Raw genomic sequence first — 7,935 nt, 5'->3', positions numbered from 1 at the left:
GTTATTATTGCTTTTGCTCTGTGTAGGCTATGGTAGCAACTTGCTTCTAGAGCTTCCGGCTGATTGTGGTGTTAGAGGATTCTTTGGTTCTTTCGTGTCAGGAGGAAAGCTGCTCTGGGTACTTACTATGAGTGGCCATGCCCCTGAAACTCTTTAAATGGGTTGTCAGTATCCTTCGGCAGAAGTAGAACCTAAAACCATTAGGTGCTAACTGGAAACAGCTGCTCTGCTGAACCAAACAATACAGAGCTCTCAAAAGCAGAACAGCCCCAGACATGGAGTGCTGGTGCTCACACACCATGGTCCCTGAGAGCCAAGGAGTTCGCCATAGCTTTGGGCATGCCCAGAGTGAATTTAAGTTTGACCGAGGGAGGGCCGTGGCTCTTGCAGTGATATAGTCCCACTTCATGAACCACTCTGAATTTAATGGTGTCAGACCACAACAATCATCACTGTTATCGCAACTGTTCAGAGACTCTGCTGGATTCTGGTGTGTGACCCGAGTCCCTCCCACCAGGCTGGGTATGGAGGACTCAGAGGCCTCCCCAAGTGACCTAAGAGAAAGCCAAGCCTTTTCCAGCCTAACCTAGTGATTCACAGCGCATCACTCTACCACTTTCTTTCTCCAGATGTGAGTCACTGCGGGCAGCACACTCACAAAGGGCAGAGAATCAGAGTCCACTGTTCAGTGGGAAAAGAGTCAAAGAATTTGCAGATTTGTTTTAAACTATCACAATCATTTGCACTGGGCAATACAAGGGATACCCGTCTTCATTTTGGTGCCCAGACCTTGATGGGACCGTACAAAACCGTAACCAGCAATTTTGAAATACACTGAAAGGTAAAACTTCCTATCTTAACCCCCTGATAGATTCAGGTCTTAAGAGACTTGACTGAAAGATGAATACATAAGCAAAAGCTAAGACCAAGCCCTCTCAGGAAGCACACATCTTGGAGACGGTAAGAAGAGGGTCCAAGACTGTTCATTTATTGCTAAGGGACAAGGACTAACGCAACTTCAAAGTGAAAAGAATCTGAAGACTGACAGTGGAATCATTTTACTTTGAGATGTGTGTTTGTATAGAGTTGTGAATAGTTGTCATTATAGATTATGTGCTGAAGAATTCTCAAAAATTCCTTCACGCCTCACAAAGGTGATAAAGAACACCTCTAGCTATTATGTACATAGAATCCCAGATCCCAGAGCAACAAAACTAGGTAGCAAGCTTCTCTGAAAGCATTTTCTCTTAACAAGAGTTATTTCTGTCCAGGTGTCATACACTGTTCACATCTACCTTGTAAGATGCTCAGTATTTGAAATTCACACAGCTTACAAATAGGTTAGACTAATGTAATTTACAATAGCTAACATACCCAACAGGTTTTCTTTTCAAATTCTGAATAAAAGAGTGAAAAATGATCACATCAGTTGCAAGTGCTAAGAGAGAGGCTGAAGGGAGGCCCTTCCTTCTGCCTGGGGTGACATAACTGTTGGGAGATAAGAAAGAAGCACTGACACTCTCAGCCCTGCGTAGACTGCCCAATCTCTCAGTTTGCTCTTCAGTAGGGCAGCTTAGGTTAAAAGAGTAACACAGAGACTGTTCCCTAAACGCAGTAGTACTTGGAGCCCTATATTTGTTAGCCTAGTAATGGATATTTTGACCCCGTAGCTCTCAAACTTCAAAGTCCATAAGAATCGTCTGTGGAGCGTTCCTGGTTGGCATCCCAGAGACCCTCACTCAGCAGGAAGTTTGGGGTGAAAACTGAAATGAATCTGAGTGTCACCGTCCTGGGACCAGGGGACACAACTGGGGACCGGACACAGTCTCTGCCCTCATAGAGCTGACACTCCCAACAGCCAACCTTGGCTTTCTTAACTCCAGTCGAAGGCCTCATCCTCAGTAATTAGAAGGATATTAGAAAGAGCCATGAGGTGAGAGGAAGGTTTCAAAGAACATAGTAAACGAGCACCCGACATCAGGCAATGAAGTGCTATGACAGAAAAATAAGCACTCAGAGAAGCAGAGGGCAATGCGTGTTACTGTTTTATTTATTTTAAGTGGATTGTCTTTATTGTTCATTAGAAATCGAATGCACCTAAAGAGAATCAGTACATCCTATGTATCAAACAGAAAGTAAAATTCCCCAGAAATAAAAATAACTAAATTTTGCCTCTTCTCTTCCTTTCAAGAAGCACATAAGAGGAAACATTTTGAACATAATCATGTAGAGATCCTGAGATTCATTCATTAAATAACTTCATTGAACACCCACTACATGCCGACCACTATTCCAGGAGCAGGGAAGAAAGTAGTGAGGGAGGCGAAGACCCCACAGTGTTAAGGCTTGCAGTCTCTCTACTGGCGCAGAAGCACCAACACTGCATAAACAACATAATTTCAGATTGTGATGAATACTATAAAGAAAGTTAAGCAGGGATGAAATAATATTCAACTTTGGGTTAAGAAAGTGGGAAATAAATGGAATCAAGAGTGAAAAGATTTCTTGGCAATTATAAGCAAAGAACTTTTATTTCAGGAACATGATAGACAAAGAGAAAGAATAGAAATAGAGGACTAAGTTCCTGCCAGCCAACCTTGGCTTTAACTCCAGTCGAAGGCCTTGTCCTCCGGAGTTAGATGGAAATTAGAAAGAGGCATGAGGGGAGAGAGGTTTCAGAGAATCATAGTGAAAAACTGATTAAAAGTCAACAAAATAGGAATTAAGAGATCCTTGACGAGTAGAACAGTTATGTCAAGTAAAGAAAGTTTTCCAAGAATAAGTAAGTGACCAACTGGGTTAAAGGCTGCTGGGAAAATAAGATTTGACTCTCAGGTTTGACAAAACACAGGTTGTTAGAAACCTTAGAGAGAAAAAAAAAAAAAAAAGAAAAAGAAACCTTAGAAACCCTAGTAAGATTGGTTTCTTGGAGTCATAGGAACAAAAGCTTGATTAAAGTCTAGGGAAGAATACGAAGTAACAGCTATGTATAAAGAGTCCCCCCAAGAGCCTCTGCTAAAAGGGGAGCAGAGATGTGGTGGAGGAGCTACACAGGAATACAGGGTCAAGAGAATCATCTTTGCAGCTCTGACATCTTTGTACGCTGAAGGGAATGACCAGTAGACACCATAACTTGATGGAATTAGAGACGGGGGCAGGATCATTGTTATGCCAAGGTTTAAGCTAAGTTAGAGATGACAGAACTCAGTGTTGGGTGCATTTTTTTTATTCGTAAGGCCAATCAATTACTTCTGTTCTTTAAAGGTTGAGAAAGAGCTGCCCTCCATGGACATAGGGCTCTCCAACCATGGAAAAATCAGGAAAGTCACGGGAATGAGGCGTTTTCATGCTCCACAGGTGATTCCTATATAGGGGGGCCCCACCCACATTTCAAGAAACACTAATTTACACAAACACTTCTTATACAAAAGAAGAAGAGATTCTTTCACATGCTAACATGAGATGAGACTCGGAAAGGCAATGTCAAGAGACCAGAATGACTCTGCAGAGGGCGTGTCCACTTCAGTTCTGCCTGGGCCATTCGCCTCACCCCTGAGATGGAGAATCTGTGCAGAGCAAGAAGGGCTCATTGAGGTTCGCACCACCTCCCAAACCCCACAGAGAGCAGGTTACTGAGGGAAACCCAAAGAAACCCTCTGGCCTCATGTGATAGTTAACTGTGGTGTCAACCGGAGTAAGAAACACCCGGCTGGTGGGCTTACACGTTCCAGCTGCATTGGGGGATGGCCTCACTGACCAGGAAGTCTCACCTTGGATGCGGGTGGCTCCAACCAATAGGCTTGTAGCCTGGACAGAAGAAAAAGGGAGAGAAAAGGGAAGTCTCGCTTCTGCTTTTTTGCAGGCTCTCCAGGTTTCGCCATTGCCTCTAGACATTCATCTCTAGCTTCCAGCGCAGACCCCTTGGCTTCCTGATACTGATGTGCGTGGGACTGTGAAGTAAGCTCCAGACCTTTGACTTTGGACTGGATCCTTTGATTTCCAGCACACAGACGACTCCTTTGCACTCTCCCACTATGCAGGCAGCTATCGTAAGCCTACCTGCTAAATCACATATATCTGTTTCTCAAGTGAACCCTAATTACATGCCTCACTCGCTCTTCATTAACTTAAAAATCACCCATTTTGGAGATCACACAGCTGGGCGGCACTATATTAGTTTCCCACTAGCTTTGCTGTAGACGCTGCCTCTGCCTTGTGGGTTATGATGATAATGATGATGAGTTACTCTTCAGAGACAGAAAGGCCACTTTTCCGGAGACACAGTGATTCTTTTCTTGGACCTTCAGATGCCCAGGAGGTGACGGGGATGAGATGAAAATACCTGGCATCTCTTCCTTCACAATGTGTCCATCACTTAGCTGTCTTAGCCTTTGGCTCAGATTCTACTCAGCGCTGCACAGCGACATGTTGATCATTTTTTTAAAATGTTGTGTTCAGAACGATGCTATAGGGTTAGCTTGCCTACACTTGCCAGGTCTCTCTCTCGCCTTCAAGGTTAGACACCTACAGGTTCTGGGAATCAAACACCAGGCAATGAAAGGAGTGAAAAGCGGTGGCCCTGGATCTCCACATATTCCCAAAGGAGAGAGGATGCTCCTCCCCTTTCTTGCCTATCTCCCACCTGTTTATTTATCTCCTCTCTCTCTCTCTGCCCCCTCGGCCCTATGGGAGTGAAAAAGCTTGTCTGTGAGTAACGCTTCCTCTTCTCCATTCTTGATCACTGAATACAGCCTCTCTTTCTCCCCAACACCAGTCTCTGACACTCGACCCTCCGTGAGGTGCGTGTCCAGGCCTGAGTTTGGTAACAGCACACTTCAGCTCTTTGCCCACCATCTGTCTCTCCCCAGTCACTCCAGCTGGTGAATATCCTTAGGGTCACTGACTAAATGGAAGATCTAATGAAAATGGAAAACATAGACATTCTCTAGAGCTTCTTAGGTGCAAGCCACAGAACTGTTATTGGTTTACACAAACCAAAGCAATTTAGGGAAACATATGAGGGATCTGGTCAACTTCAAGACTTCCCTGATGCTATGAAAGATGTTTTTGGGGACGTTTTCTTTGGGATGGGAATAATATTTAAATCAGTAGACTCTGAGTGACACGTACTGCTCTCTGTAATGGGGGTGTGGACCCCATGTTGTTAGTTAAACACCGTGAAAAGAAATCTCAGCTCTTCTGACGGTTTGAATGTGTCCACCAAGAGCATGTGCGGGAACTGAACCTCCAGTGCAGCAACGTGAGGAGACGGGGCCTAGGGAGAGGTGACCAGGCAGTGAGGGCGGGCTGCATGGGCTGATGCTATTGCCCTGGGAGTGGGGTCACTGCCACTGGAATGGGTTCACATGAAAGGGAGGTTCAGGCCCCACTGCTCTTCCTTGTGGTCTTCTTGTTGGCTTCCATCCTACGAGGCACAGCCAGAAAGCCCTCCTCAGATGTGACCCCCGCCCTTGGACTTCTGGCCTCCAGAACTTCAAGAAGTAAACTTGTGTTCCTTAGAAACCACCTGGGGTGTGCTGCCATGTCATAGCAGCACTGCATAGACTGAGACATCTTCCAGGGGAGAGAGGGCTTTTGCCAGCAGACTGCTCTCAGGTCAGACTTGGGCAGCAGTGTCAACTCTTACTTGGGTCACTTGCCAGCTGACCTATCCTGTAGATTTTGAACTTGGTAGACAAGTGGATCCCTTAGTCCCTCTTTCTCTCTCTTTCTCTTCCTCTCTCTCTCTCCATCCTCCTCCTCCCTCTCTCCTCTCATTTTTTAAAGCTCTAACACAGACGAGTTCGCAAATACAAAGGGAAGACTGACAAATTGACGGGAAACATGGAAATCAAGCAATTCCAAGGAGTTCCAGTTCCAGAAACTGCTCCGAATACCTACTAGAATGAATAAATCCCAAGCGACCTCAGCTTTGTATCATTTAGTTCAGAATTTAAACTTCAGGCTAAGGCTGCTCAGTGCACTCAGTGTGGGTCGCATGGCTCAACTTGGGCCAGGAGAGACGGGGGCCAGTAGCCTATCAAAGGGTGAATCAAAGGAGGAAGGTAAGCTCCAAAATAAAATCAGGGTCACCTTTGTTCTACAATAAGGTGGAATGAGCATAGTAGAGCATCATAAATCTCTAAGATTTTACCCACATTTAAATACAAAACATCTTTCTTTTATTTTGCTCTTTGTTTGCACTTTAGATTTCTCATATAAGAGAAACCATAAAGTATTTAAGCTTCTGTGTCTGATTAACTTCACTTAACATTGAGGTCTCCAGGTTCATCCATTTTCCTACAGATGACTCAAATTTATCCTTCTTTACAGGAAAGTAAAAGATAGGTAAAATACAACAGTGAGATGGATGTTTTGCAGATAAGAAGAGGACCGGGGGTGGAGGGAGAGGGTGGGGAAGCGGGCAGCAAAAGCACTCAGACGTGTCATGTACAGGTAGCAAACCCCTGCAGTGAAAGCGGTCTTTGTGTACTGCAAACATGTACTAATAAAAATTTTTAAATAAATAAATAAAATTTTTAAATCAATCAGCAAACACAGCCACTTATGTAACTGTGGAAGGTTTACAGACTCCCTGAAGCCCATGCAGGTATTTCCTGGGACTCTTGCCTGCCCCATTGTCAAGAAATCCTGTCCCAAACAGATCAACTGTGCGTCCTGGGTCACTCCCTCCCTGGGTGCACAGACAAATGACTTCTTCTCAAAAAGGGAAAGAAAGAAACTGGTGGCTTTGTTTCTCTGTCGCCTCCTTCCCTCCCGGCCTGAAGTAAAAGCGCTGTTGGAGCCCTCCTGAAGAAGAAAGGTGCCAGCCCTGGGCTGGAATCCCGCCCCCTCACCACCAGCCACGACCCCCTCAGCTTGAGGCCCTCCTTGAGTTTTCGGTCTGTGGCCTTAAACCTCCCTGCTTTCCTGAACAGATATGATGAAGGTCACATAATGACACCAGAACATAGTTTGTAAATATAAAGTTGCAAACAAATTTTAGATACAATTATCCGTCTACAGATCTGCATACGTGGATTATCAGTCAGTCAGTGGAGTTAGTACATGGCTACACAGAGTCACCGGGGCAAAGCCTGGCTAATAACAAACATCTGGGAATCTTTCTAAAATTTAAACTCCTTCCTAGACCTACTAACTCAAAATTCCTAGGGGTGGGGGTGTATATGCATGCATTTATGAAAAGTTTCCTACATTATTCTTAAAATTAGCCAGATCTGGGGCCCCAACCACATTTAAAGTCAGAATTATTCAGACTGGTCTACTGTGTTGATGATTCTGATAAATATATCACTACTTGTGAGAGCATCTAGATTTTGCACTATAAAGGGGATAAAGAAATATACTATTCACATATTCCTCGCTAAAACACGCAGCCACTTATATGTGGTGAGTGACTCCAACAGCCCCACTGAGGAAGAGCCAGTACAGCAATAACTTGCTTACAGCAAATTCCACTCTCATTTATATGCTCAGAACCATTACAGTAAGATTTTACAGCTCATGATCATTTTAAGCACCATGGATTTATGAGTATGGCTGTTTCCAGTTTCAAAAACTTTGCAGAAATGTCTATAGCTTCCTGCAGTCCTTCAATACGGAGATGATGTAATGTATTCTTCAGTGGGGAGAAAGTGAGAGAAATTAAGGATAATGTGAAATATAATATAATGGTACCAGGATCTGTAATAACATTGCCTTTCACATCTGTTCTGTCTTTATTACTGAGATAAGAGAAATTTTTTTCTGCAATTTTCCCTTAAAGAAAAAAGTCCACTGTATCAGTCAGGGTTTACTAGAGGAACAGATATAATACAAGATAAACAAATGTACAAGAAATTCCAAGTTTGGCTTACAATGGTCAGCTACAGAGTTGGCTGAGGAAGTGTGCAGAGGGTGTCTGCACGCTGGAGA

At 44.1% G+C, this 7,935-nt stretch overlaps 1 long non-coding RNA gene across 1 annotated transcript; it reads right to left on the bottom strand.

Annotated features, from left to right (window-relative positions):
* Nucleotides 1–3,226: 3,226 nt before the first annotated feature.
* LOC106148195 lies at nucleotides 3,227–7,897 on the bottom strand. The gene is made up of 3 exons (XR_001233413.1): nucleotides 7,878–7,897; nucleotides 3,771–3,807; nucleotides 3,227–3,566 (listed from the first exon to the last, which is right to left on the bottom strand). It is a non-coding gene; the product is annotated as an uncharacterized LOC106148195 (long non-coding RNA).
* Nucleotides 7,898–7,935: the final 38 nt, after the last annotated feature.

This window comes from Chinchilla lanigera, unplaced genomic scaffold, assembly GCF_000276665.1.
Source record: "Chinchilla lanigera isolate Chin_1 unplaced genomic scaffold, ChiLan1.0 scaffold00016, whole genome shotgun sequence".
NCBI classification, from domain to species: domain Eukaryota; kingdom Metazoa; phylum Chordata; class Mammalia; order Rodentia; family Chinchillidae; genus Chinchilla; species Chinchilla lanigera.
The sequence above is the reverse complement of the archived record's forward strand: the minus strand, read 5'-3'. Positions and strand labels throughout refer to the sequence as shown.